This window comes from Pinus tabuliformis, chromosome 9 (assembly GCF_031772625.1).
Source record: "Pinus tabuliformis cultivar Carrire ecotype Pingquan chromosome 9, CPIR1, whole genome shotgun sequence".
NCBI lineage: Eukaryota > Viridiplantae > Streptophyta > Pinopsida > Pinales > Pinaceae > Pinus > Pinus tabuliformis.
Window position 1 is genome coordinate 991,151,193 of NC_142307.1, and position 14,034 is coordinate 991,165,226.

Genomic DNA, 14,034 nt, shown 5'->3' on the forward strand with positions numbered 1-14,034 from the left:
TCAGTTGACCTTGTTCTTTTAGGGTTTGAAAAACACCTTTAGGGACTTAGGAGCCCTTGGTTTATGGACATTTATGCTTGGGGTTGCAGTGCCCAAAAATGTCTATAACAGTTGCCCCCTAAAGCATGAGGTCGTTAATCTTTTTTGATGTTGGGTGAAATGCTTTATCATGAGGATCCGAAGTTCTTTCAAGCTGGAAGGAGACCTGTAATAAGATACAATACAATACATTATCTTCATAATATTTTCATGATCTAGCTGAGGCGGGCATTCCCATGCTCAACTTTATAAATTCATTTTCATGTACATAGGACAGACAATCGTCTGAGTGTAGACTGATGATTCTGGTAGAGCCATCATCCCTTATATTGGATGATTATCTGTGCAGCAATGATGTACATTTGATGTCTTTATTTTCCTGAATATATATTGCAGCCCAAATGGATGAAACTAGATCTGGGGTCTTCAATCTCGTTCGATCTTCACTCAAAGTACAAGTCTATCCATGTGAGAGATGTTCTGGAGTCGAACATGGAAAGACATCGCCTGATTACCAGCCAATGATGTAAGTTGTTGACAGGCGCGAGAGGAATCACCGATAATGATAATGATCCTCAAGGTACTGCAGTAGAATTCACGTGGTGTGAATAAGGGACTTGGCATCGAACACCACGCAAAATCTTTCGGTTGAAGGCCATTGATGTAAACCTGTCGCTGGAAGTGAGAAACTTGCCATTGAGGCATGCAAGCTTCAAAGTACTGAAATGGGTGTTCCTAGATCGACTTCTTGGATAATGAGCTGATGTCGACAAGAAGCGATCCATCATAGGAGGGCCTTAATGAATCCCACATCAATGACATGGAACGGAGCAAATGATTTTAATGGAGGTGAAAATGATCTGGTGATATAAGGTTCACGATGGCGGTCATGAAAAAATGGAGCGTAAATGTATTGCAGTGGGTGAGACACAGGTGAATTCTCTAAGTGACTTCTCTTGAACATATCGGTGACACTGACATGATGGATTGGTAGCATTAACCCCAAATGTGGATGGTGTGATGTGACCATGGTGATGTGACCGGTGAATGAAACAACCCAACTTTACTTGGATGCAGAGTGAAAGTGTCATGTTCAAGAGCGACTTGCTACCAACAAAGTTTCTTCAAGTTTTCTTCCCAATTTTTCCCCAGTCATTGCTGACTAGTACCTCTTTATTTTTGTCAAGCTTGAGGAGGATAACATATGCTTGTTCTATAATTTGCCCTTCAGGCAAACCAATTGCTATGTTTTAATGAGCCTAGCGATAGTGAAACTCGTTCTTGTCTGTATGGACAAGTTTGTCGCTATTAGGTTTTAACGAGTTTAACGACAAAGATAACTCGGTCCTTTTCAATTTTAGAGAGTCTGAAAAGGGATGTAAAGGAAACTCCAAAAATCCTTTTTCGTCATCTAATCCCTTAAGTCCGAAAAAGTATAAAACAATACAAAAGGGATGAATTTTCAGTACTTTTAACGAGCCGAACAAAACAAGCGCTCGATCTTTTTGTGTAATAATCCCTCTGGTCCAAAAAGATTAAAATCTAAAGGAGGGATAGCACTTCCAGTCACTTTAAAGAGCTGGAGAGGCCAATGGCTCGGCAATATTTTCATATTTTATGAGTCAGTTGAAAAGAGCTTAAAGGAGACTCGTCTTTGAGGAACGAGTGATAAATTTGGGTAGGAGCTAATTCCAGGTAAGGTTTGGAATTTCCCAATCACGGCAGTGTTACAAGGATGGCTAACAGGATCACTCTTCCCAGCTGTTCCTGAAAAGGGGTAAACAATAAAATGGAGGTGAATGATCGGCCGATACAGAGTGGAGGTGATGATGAGAACACGACCAAGGCTTCAAAGGCTGAAGTACTACATTCACGACAGTCATTTATCGGAAATTGGTTCATTTTTTTTTGAGCTTAAACGTTGGGGGAAACATTTGCTAATTTCTTATGTTTATTTTTTAACGAGCATGAAGTCCGCGTTAAAACTGCTCGATGCAGGTTTTATTTTTTAACGAGCTTGAACCCTGTGGTAACCTTGCTCGTTACTTATGTTTAATTTTAAACGAGCTTGAACTCCACATAAAAACTGCTCATGGCGGGTTTATTTTTTAACGAGCTTGAACCCTGCAGTAACACTGCTCGTGATAAGTTTGCATGCCCCCAGCATAATAACGCAAATCGAGGTGCATGCCCCCCAAGCTTCATTGCATTCAACTCGTTGGTTGGAATGAAGGTTTTCCTCCGAGATCTTTGAAAGTCTCGACTTGGATTTTACGAGATCGTAGTCAAAGACTCGATTTGGAAAGGGAGTTGTTTCATTTTCTAATGAGGTTGAAACTGGAAAAGAACTATCCTCAGAATCCATCGTATTTACAATATTTGATAGAAAATCAGAAACTGAAGGATGATTAAGGTCATTGGAATGATCTTCGTTGTAATCCAGGAGATGGGAACGATGGTGGAAATCTTCCCATGGTGCCTCTCCTAACATCATTGACTAAATGATTCCTTTGTCTATAGATTGTACATGCGACCAAGGATCTGAAAAGGTACCATATTCCTTAGACCTATCTATCCAAACACTTGATGAGCATTGATTTGGGTTTGCCCCCCAGGCCAAGAAAATTGATTGCTACAATATTTCTAAAATGGCGATGATCCATGCTGACAAAATGTTTAGGAATCTTCTGAATCCATTAGATATAGAAGATTTCATATTGCAGGTTTCCACTATGGCCACTTCCGCCAGATTACTTGGAGGCGGTAGGGCAAAAGTACCCATTAAGGCAGGGTTTTTTAGGAGGCCTACTCCAATATTTTGAAGCGAATGATTGCTTCCATGGATCATTGGAATGCTTCCCGTAACTTGTGAACTGTTGGGGAGAAATGTTTGTTGGTCGACGATTGTAATTCCTCTGTGGAAGGGCAATGCAATCTTCCTGAAGTAGGTCGACACAACTGCGGCCATCGCATATATCCAGGGCCTTCCTAGTAGGATGTTGTAATCGAGGTTTCCGTCAATTACTTCAACATCAATTTCTACTGTTTTTCCCCCCAGTTCAATTTGCAAGTTACTTAAAATCCCGTATGGAGTGTATGATCATCCATCAAATGCTTTTAACATCGTTGACGATTGCGACAAGGGTGGTCAGCCTAAATTTTTCCAGCAACTCATCGACATAATACATGTAGATGCACCCTCATCAATAATTGTTCGATGAACAGTTTTGTTGAGGGCTTTCACTTGAATAAGGAAAGCTAGTTGAGCTGGTGACTAAGGGTCATATCCTTTGTGATTAAAGGATACAAGATTGGAATCCATTGGGTCAATCCCACCTATTACTGATAATAGATCCTGCTTTTGGGAGAGGCAATTTTGCGGTACCTCAAGTTTCGACATAGCGGACGATGATTGGGCCAGGTCCTCTACTATATTATAATTCTGTGCTACTTTTGCACGAGGATTAAATGTCGATTTGTGTACTACTCCCTTTGGCAACTTTATCATTGGTTGAGGAATGATGGGTGGCACAACTTCGGTCAAAGTTGTTGTCGAACTACTAGGTTGTTCATTAGCCTTGTTATTCGACAACTGTGGATTCCCGTAATCTTTATTCCTTGTCAAAGCATCATTTTGCTGCTTTGAGATAGACAACATAAGCACTTGGGATCGGGAAGCATTTTGATTAGCAGCCAGTTTGGTTCCTGGGTTTGGAAATGGATCAGTCAATACTGCTGAGGTTTTTGAACTCTTAAAGAGTTTCTTAACTTTAGCTTTATGTGGACAGTCTCTTGTCCGATGATCCTCATCGCATATCTGACACCCCACAGGGGGTTTCCTTTGCCCAGAAGGGTTTGCAGAAGGTTTTTCAGGAGATGAATCATCCTGCTTCTTCTTTCTCCCTTTCTTTTTATTCTTGCCCCCTTGTTGCTTCAGTTGTTTTCCCTTGTCGGTCGACACGGCATTTACCTCCGAGGCAAGAAGTTCTTCTTTTGCATTTTGACTGGAAATCTTACGGGCCTTTTTAGATGTAGCCTTTGTCGATTTCGTGTCTGTCGCACCAATCACGCCATCGTCAGCATGAGAGTCATTGTTTGATTTAGGAGAGGGAGGAACGGAAAATTCCAGTCTAGGAGCATCAGGTATTTTATCGTAGAGCGTGCCAGATTGAGTATAGATCAAGTCTAGATATTGCGCACGAGCAATAACTTGCTCTTCGGTGACGACTCCCCCTTTTGCCACATCTTCTGTAATGGAAGGTAACAAAGACTTAATAAACCATTCAGCTAAAAGCTGATCAGGAACATACGTTTTTACCATTCTACGACGACGTCGCCACTCATGTATATGATCAGATATGTGAGTGGTTGTTGTTTGTTTGAAATTGGTAAGAAGTTCTGTTCCCGTTTCGTACCTTATCGGTAATTGAAAATTGGTTAAAAGGTTGTGGCTAGGGTACTGAAGTTGTCAAACGAAGCTCTGGGCAATTCGATATACCATTTTGCTGCCGGACCAGTTAACGTCCTCTGAAAAAGGCGAAGCCTAATCGAATCATCGTTTAGGGTGTTTGATGAACACCACAGATGAAAGGTCATCACATGATTCGACGGATCTTCACCCGGATTTCCATTAAATTTAGGAATATCTTACGGAAGTTTATGCGGAATCGCTGGCCACCAAGGGGCGTAAGCGATTGGATCGTTTGTTAACCAATTTAGATCCGGTAACTCTAAAGTCGCCACGAAGGGTAATTGTTGATTCAGGTTAGGCGAAGCATACCCAGGATAAGATGGAATCGCCTGAGCAGTTGGTCTTTGCATGCCAGCATAACGCATTTGATGCTGGTAACTTTGGTAAGATTGGTGGGCATAACCATTGTAGAATGGTTGATTTTGACCGTTTTGAATATACGGCTTCCCATTATTTGCAAATATTTGTTGCTCAGATCCTTGGTATACTTGTTGGAATTGCGGTTGTTGGTATTGCACTAGCTATGGTTGTGAAGCCATGTGTTGTTGTCCGATACTAACTATTTGACCAAGATGAGGGGTAACTGTACCCGTTTGGGCCTGTATCATTCCACCAGTTGGCGATTGTGGTTGAGTCACAGGGTCAAGAGGCTGTTGCATTACAACCTGAGAAACCTGAGGTTGGCATACAACATGCAGCGCTTGTACTTGCGACACTGTCACAATAACTGGCGTAGTTGGTATATTTGACATAGGTAAACATTGTTGCAATGAATATACAACTCTTGGTTGTTGAGGTAGTATCGGTACCCAGCTGATAGATGTAATTCCAGCATAACCTGAATTTTGTTGTGAACTCCCGTATGGCTATCCTCCTGGAGGAGACAATGAAAGGGTATACTGCCCCCCATACGACGGTAATCTGGTACTTAAAGGAATGGTTTGCCCTTGAGTACCAGACTGCCCAAATTGACATCCTGAAGGATCAATTTGTTGAGACTCAACATAAGAGTTTCCAGATACTATTCCGGACGAACAAACAGGAACAGACCATACTGTCGAAATAGCCCCTGAGTGGGCCCCTTCTAGCGATTGAGAGCTAGTTGGGATAGATGGTATACCGGTGAACATTGTTGGAGTGATAGCAGGGAGTTTTGTCGTCGTTGTGTCGGACGACACAGTCCTGGATGTCGACGGTTGTTCAGACATTTCTAGTCTATCCAAAAGATTACCTAGCGATTCTACAGGAGCTTCCGCTGGCGGTAGACTAATTTCTGATGAAGAAGGATACAGAGTGATCCCAACTCCAAATTGCGATGGAGTACTAGATGGAGGATCCTCCACAATCTCTTCTATAGCAATCAGACCAGGTGGAAGAGGTAGACCGTCAGGTCCATAAAATATTTCTGGTGCCGAAGAAGGTATGGAATCTACAGCGACAGATGTTTGGGGAACAACACTCTCTGAACTGGTTGTAGATGAAACTGGTTCAGTAACACAAGTGTTTATCCTCAAACTAGGATCAGTACTACTGTCCTTCGGTGGCTGCTGAACTTCTTCTGTAAAGGTAGGGATACCAGAAATGTTTGGAGTAACCGGAGTCTCTGATGTTGTTGGAACACTTGTTCTAACTTTACCAGGAGATTTGGAACCGATTAGACCAGTTCGCTTTGTCCATAATAGTTTCGATTCCGGAGACAAAGACGGTTGACTCGTAAGCCTCCACGAACGACGGTGTTTCAATTGACTTTCTTCCATGATTGCGGATTACTTGATCAACTAAAAATCAAGGGGAAGTATGTTTTCGAATTAGATGAATTTTGAACGCTTTGACACAACTTGTTTTTTCAATTTTTAAGAGTCAAGAAAAAACAAAAGATGACTCTAGTCACCTTTGATTTTTAATGAGCTTGAAGTGACAAGTGCTCAGATGGACCTTTTCCGTTAAGGAGTCTGAAAAGGAACGAAAGGGACTACTCTGGAAATCTAGGCAGAGGGATTACCAAACCAATCGCAAAACTGTAGAATACTTTTTACGGTACGGTAGTCAATCTTCCCGAATGCTGTGTTCAGTGCATTGCGATTGATAGGGCGGCAGACACGGCTTCCTATGGATAAAGGATTAAGCCTATTGTGGTCTCCCAAAATATACTCGACGGTATGTGGGAGCACAAGTCCGTACTGGCACTTATCATCTCAAAGTGGAGGAATCACCCAACCAACAGTGAAAACAACAGTTACCAGGCTTTACGACGTCGGAATACGTCTCTAGCCTAGATTTCTAGATGTTGTGCGTTAGGTTCCAAAGCGTTGTTAGATTCATTAAATTTATTTTATAGTTGATCTTGCTTAAGAAATTTTCCTTTCAGGTTCACCGCGTGATGTAGATGTACAATTCCTAAAATGCAATCTAAGATGATAAACAGTCGTTTTGTCTTCTTTGTGCAATGAAAATCCTAGCTACTAAGGAAAGAAAGACAATATTCTTTCAACAAGGAGCAAAGAGCACACACTATATGAACTATCCTAAATCAAACCAATCAAACAATCTAAATGCAAAGGCACATGCATGTATTTGTTTTCAGCCTTCTTAATATGTGAATGATAAAAAGAAAGCTAATGCGCAAATCTGAATTACTTTTCAAAGTGATAATTATTAACAAGTTTCTTTTCAAAATCAAAATGAAGACAATGAAGACACTTTGTGAAAACTTGCTTTCGACACTAGAAAAACTACTAATTCAGATCAAATACAATAGTAACAGGGTAATTGACCATCAAGGACAATCAGATTCTCTTCTATGACTGAAAACAACACTTGCGACACTTTCAAATCAAGAAACGACAATACAACTACATTACTTCTTCGTAAAGGAGAACTGAAAATGACTCAACAAATACATAAAAACATTTACAGTTCTTTGCACAATGGAGGCAGAATAAAAACAAGGAAAGGGGTTTCAAATAGAGGTGTACTGACTACAGGCAGCAATATTCTTGAATAGATCTGAAAAGAGTGAATACAGAAACCAAAATTTAGGAACAATGCCTAGTCTAATCAGCGCACCTGTAACAGAGTGAATTTGAAATGCAACGCACCTTCTACACTCGGGAAGTGCACTGAATTTGAGATTCACAGAACAGACAGCGCTGGATCAGGGATGAGACTTTGCTTGGGTTCCGGGTCACAGTTTGCAGTTCAGTTCAGGGATTTTGGCCGAGCAAGTGGTAGTCAGTAAATCAATCACAGGGGTAGATCTAAGGAGGTTACTAGAGCCACCACAAGGGCAATTAGAGAGTTTGTAAATCAGTTGTTTAATTCATAAACAAAACTCGGAGATTGACTGAAGCGGAATTTATCTACTTTGCATTTTCATAGCAAATGCAGTTTGAAGGCTACCTGGCTCAACTTCAGGCTTCGTCTATAAGTTTATAAAGTAAACAAATGTAGATAAACAAACAACCTAGTCGCTCCCCAGCGGAGTCGCCATATTGTTACAGGGAAAAGTGTCCATGCAGAACTGCTAATCCCACTAAGGCGGGTAGCTACCTTAGAAACAAAAAAAGTAAAACTACTTTCGTTTTCCTTTATGAAAGATAGATGAGAGAAGAATAAAGGAGACCAACCTCTGTCTTGCACTTGGTTCCTTGCTCGATTCCTCTCTCTTCTGATAGTCCTTTGCTACTTGCTTTCTTGTATACCTAGCTTCACAGAGCACTTGTAGAATCAAAGCAGCATAACACTATACGAGAACATGGATCTATTATCATAAACAATCTAGGATAAGATGTAAATTGACCATACAAATGCGCAAAACATAAATTACACAAGAGTATGGAGGAAAACTTGAATAGCTTTATTGATAATCAAGAAAGAGCCAAGAGAGTTACAACCAGTTGTTCTGACCCAGCATCATCCTCTCAGCAAGTAAGCCCTTCTTCACCTCATGTAAAGCTTAGATCACCCAACACTATGATGTTGCCTCAAGAACCAACAACAATTCCTTACAAGATGCAAAATTCCAGCCTCTAACCTCCCTGGATCTCTGGGATGAGAGATCTATATATAGATATTTGCAGAGGTGTGAGTCAGCTCTGGGTTGTTGATTAGTTTCTTCTCTCTGATAGTTCTTGATTCCACTTGGATATCTCATTGATCTCTTACTCATCCTTGGGCGATTCTGAGAGGCAAGTGTCACAGGAGAAGTTTCTGGAAGATTCCATGATCATCCACCTCGCAAACTATCTCCGCCACTTGTCTTTTCTCGTCCATCGCACCCCATAGAAGGGATTTTTGAAATGCAACACACTTCCCATGTGTACAAGGTGAGATGCATCGCACCCTAGCCATGGAGCAAGTGAAATGATCCAGTTTTGACCAGTTCTGAGTAGTTTTTCATGGAGAAGTTCTGGGAGATGCTGTAATCAGTTGACCTTGTTCTTTTAAGGGTTGGAACAACACCTTTAGGGACTTAGGAGCCCTTGGTTTATGGACATTTATGCTTGGGGTTGTAGTGCCCAAAAATGTCTATAACACTAGGCCTCTTGATGCCCCTGCCAATGTAGAAGTTAAAATGTTGTTCTAGGTCTTTTGGGGCTGCTTCAAATAGCTGCAGACCATTTCTGAGAAAATTGAGAACTGGCCTGTCTATCCAAGCTAGTGTCATGATGTTGCTGGCAGATATCTGGGCTTCTAGGCCAATCTCAAAGTTAGCAGGCTGATTCCATTTTATGCAGTAGATTCTTTTTATTGAATCCATTTTTTATCACATTGCAGGTAATAAACTCATTAGTGGAAACCATGGTAGCAGGGCTTGTTGAGTGCGACTTAAACACATGAGTCATACCCAACCCAGTGCCTAAAATGAGACAAATCAACACAGCATTCAAAAACTCATCATCAGCAAGTCAAACTCTTGCATAACGAGTACCAGTGTAACATGTGTTTTTGAACCCAAAGTGTTTGACTTAATGTTCCATTTTATGCAGTAGATTCTTTTTATTGAATCCATTTTTATCACATTGCAGGTAATAAACTCATTAGTGGAAACCATGGTAGCAGGGCTTGTTGAGTGCGACTTAAACACATGAGTCATACCCAACCTAGTGCCTAAAATGAGACAAATCAAAATAGAATTCAAAAACTCATCATCATCAAGTCAAACTCCTGCATAATGAGTACCAGTGTAACATGTGTTTTTGAACCCAGAGTGTTTGACTTAATGAATGCAGTGAGCTAGAGATAAAAAATCATGATGTGCACCAAGACCCGACCCTTTGGAAGGGATGCATTTTTTAGATATACCTGGTTGATCCTGCCAGTAGTCATATGTTTGTCTTAAATATTAAGACATGCATGTCTAAGTATGAATTAAAACTTAGAAAATTAAAATAAAATGAGCATCCTTCCCCAACACCATCCACATCCTAGCTTGAGGTAATGACATACCCATTTCCAGGGATGACTTGATAAATAAGCAACGATAGATTTGAATTTTTTATTTGCATTGTCATCATATAAAAATATGACAAACTTTGGAGATATGATCCCACACTAGATGTTGTGACATGTTTAACGATGAATGACTAAGAACTTTGAAGTATATACGATGTTGTCACCACCAACATAGGATAAAAATGTTTTAGTTTATACATTACAATTTTAATGTATCTAAACAAGAATATCACTTGGTATACTTCTTTTAAAGTATAAGGGCCTTTCCTAAAGATTGAAAAGACAAAAATATTTCCCCTTTAAAAGGCAATTTTTATAAAGTCCTTTTATATTTATAAAAAGGAAGAACTTATTTTAGAAAAGTGTATTTCTTTCTCTCTAAATTCATTCTTGTTTCTGTAAATATTATAAAAGTTGTTTTAATATTTTAGAAATCCATTAGGATTTATTATGCTTGGTTTTACTAGGTCATTTGAGTCAATAAGGACTTTTTAAAAGGCCCATCATTTTGTATCCTACCTTTGAAAATTAAGTCCTTATTTTTCAAAGGGTGTATCGTTGTAAAGCCCAAAGCGACATGCACAACCCTTAACAATCATCACACCAGAGTGACAATTCAGTTTTGTATTAACCACCACCTCCATTTCAGGTACTCCTTGAATAACCTGGTCACCTCCAGCTCTCCATACAGGACTTGAACAAGGTAATAAGAGAGAATATACACCAACAGTACATCAAGTCACTTGGACCACTTCCCCTAATGGCCTTGGGCTTGAGATGGCATTATGTTCCAAGCACTTCATGCCGTTGTGAGATAGCCTTATTGTCAGACCTACACATACATATATACATTTAATGCATAGCCTAAGGAATCCTCTTCGTCAATTCAAGATTTGCTTGCACAAGCTCCAGATTGAGACAGATCATCACATTCTGCAGTTTAACAAGAATTGACGATTGTGTCATTTGTAGGAGATTGAGTCAGAGGAGAACCTCATCTTTAGGTGACCTATTTATTATGAGATCAGATGGAGGTTCCAATGAGGGTGCAATGACATTGGCAATCAAACAGAGTCTTTTAAATCAGTTCTTAAAATGAATTGAAACTCAAGAAAAAATATTACCTTTTAAAATCCTCAACGTCACTAATAGAAAGTTAGAAATTATAGAAGTCTTCTAAGAAACTTTAAGAAATTTTCCCAGACAAACTATTCAATTAGTCCTACCATTCTCCTGTTTTGATTCCTTCCAAAATCATAATTCTCTGTAGTCTTGAACCTCCATTAATGACCATATTTGTTAGGATGTCAACAATTTATTTGTTGTCCATACGTGTATGGAGTCCAAATTTTGTATGGATTCTTTATTCCAGATGATTTGGCCTGAAAATTCCCATGAATGATCTCCCAAATCATTTTTCAAAAGTCTTATAACTATATATAAATCTCTCCTTCAAAGATTTACATTTCTTATCTTAATATTGAGGCAAAGCTTACCTCCCTCTAAGCTCTTTCTAAATAAACATCAATATCAAGAACAAGTAAACTTAAGACAAACCCTTTCATAGTCATTGTACACCATTGAACCACACACTAAACAATGTTTGCAGACAAAAATGAATGAGACTACAATCATTCTGAGGTGGACAATTCCAGCACGTGTAATGCTTTCCATGTTCAAATTTCAGATTGAGAATAGATTCCAAGCAAAGTAATGAATTAATTAATTGTGAATTGAGTTAACAATGAAGTGTTTATGGCAAGCATGACAGTTTAGTCCAAGCAAAGTTGATTAAGTAGTTTTGTCATATATGGTCAGGAATTCACTGCGGTTGATTTGTGCCAACAATGCATACAAAACTATATAACTGTATATATCCCACTTCCATAGGTTGATGTAGAAACCAAGAACCTAGCCCTCTATAATCTTCTCTTTTACCATAATATATATTATACTGTTCAGGGTATACTTCATAGTTCTAAACAAAGATAGTCGATCATCTATGATGTTAGCAAGACCAAAACTTATTAGGGGAGGCAAGTGCATTAGTAAAAGTTGACAGCCATTCACAATACAACATTGGCTGGTAAAAGACACTTTCTAGATCCATATCAGACTCTCTCTATCCAAGCCACATACTATTGCAAATGACATAAATATTTACTCCAGTGTCTAACATAATTTTTTTCTATAAGCATTTTCAACCGGTGATTCACACTATTCACACTACATGGTTCTACTATCATGAAAAGGCTAGCTGCTTCCATTCAATAAATTTCGCATGGATTTAGGAGATTAAGGTTTAAGACTATCCACCCACTAAATTTTCACTATCCTTGTCTCTCACTTTAGAAGAATCATACCTTGACAGCCATGGTTCCTGCGTGTCGGATTAACTAATCTATCCAGGATTTCTCACCCTCCCTAACATTGAAGGTTACCTTTTTGATGGGCATAATAACATAGGGCTCACCATTGATGGAATAATGTGCACTCCACCCTTATAGATGCTCTAACTACGTGGGTTTTGTTGGCCAACTGGGATAACCATCAAAGGGTTGGGAAGAGTTATGGAAGCACTATCACTGTTGCAACATTTGTTGCAAACTTTGTGAGATTAAAGTTTTAAGGGTGGGTCTCCCACCACTGTGAGAAATATGTGGTAGAGACATAAGCGAATGCAACATTATCAGGGGGCAAGTGAATTCATAAAAGTTTCTAGCCATCCGCAGTACAACATTGGCTGGTAAAATACACTTTCCAGATCCATATCACACTCTCTCTATCCAAGCCAAGTACCGTTGCAAATGACATAAATATTTAATTTAGTGTCTAACATAATTATTTTCTATAAGAATTTATTTTCAATGGTGATTCTCACTACACGGTTCTACTATCATGAAAAGGCTAGCCACTTCCATTCAATAAATTTCGCATAAATTTGAGGATTTAGGAGATTAAAGGTTTAAGACTATATTTAAGGAGAAGAACATGGACCAACATGGTAAGGGACAATTTCACCCTAAACAAGAAGCCAACTACTCAACTTGCATGAGTGGGAGTTAGAGACTCATGCCTCCATGACTATGCTAAAAGGGAAATAGCTAGAAATGGCCTCTACCTTGGCCACACTACAAATTCTAGTTGGGCACATAGTGGCTTGTATGAAAAACCTCCCTGTAGAGGCCCTGTAGCGACCTTTATGATGACATGAAAAAACAATCATGGACTCAAATCATCTTCTTTGTTTGACAATCAGTTGCTACAGTCGGTATCTCTGAATTGTATAAAAGATATCAAGTTTCATTCTAAGGCAGTATCAGCCAAAAGTAATGTGTGAACAAGCAAGGTAAAGCTTTATGAATGCCACGGTTGCAGCGGTGTCGAGTTATTTATGATCAATGTTTTTCACAATAATTTTGGAATCTCTCTTGCAGTAATGTAAACAATATAGAGAAAGTAAAATTAAAACCCTTCAACAAGAACCAAACTTAGGAGATGATAGCTAAACATGCCCAAATCGTAAAAGTTGTTAGCCATTCATAGTACAACGTTGGTTGGTAAAATACACTTTCCAGATCCATATCAGACTCTCTCTATCCAAGCCACGTCCCGTTGCAAATGAAAGAAATATTTACTTTAGTGTCTAATATAATTCTTTTCTATAAGCATTTTCAACTGGTGATTAGCACTACACGATTCTACTATCATGAAAAGGCTAGCGGATTTCATTCAATAAATTTCGCATAAATTTGAGGATTTAGGCCTACAACAACATAAATTGTTGGTTCAGGAACCATCCAACAAAATCTGCTCCATTCAAAATATAATTCGGCAGTATTCGCACAACAAGCAATTCATAGACATGTGTTGTTAATTATCATTGGAATTTCTCGGATCTATGACTCTACTGATTACGACTAGAGATCATGGGCACTGCCACTATTTTGTGCATCTATCCTTTCCAATTACTAAAATTAATAGAAACCCTCATGATGGATCGAAATGGTAATAGCCCTAAGGACGGGCTCCGCATTTTCTTAAAAACCTTGTTTTTATATCTAAGGTTT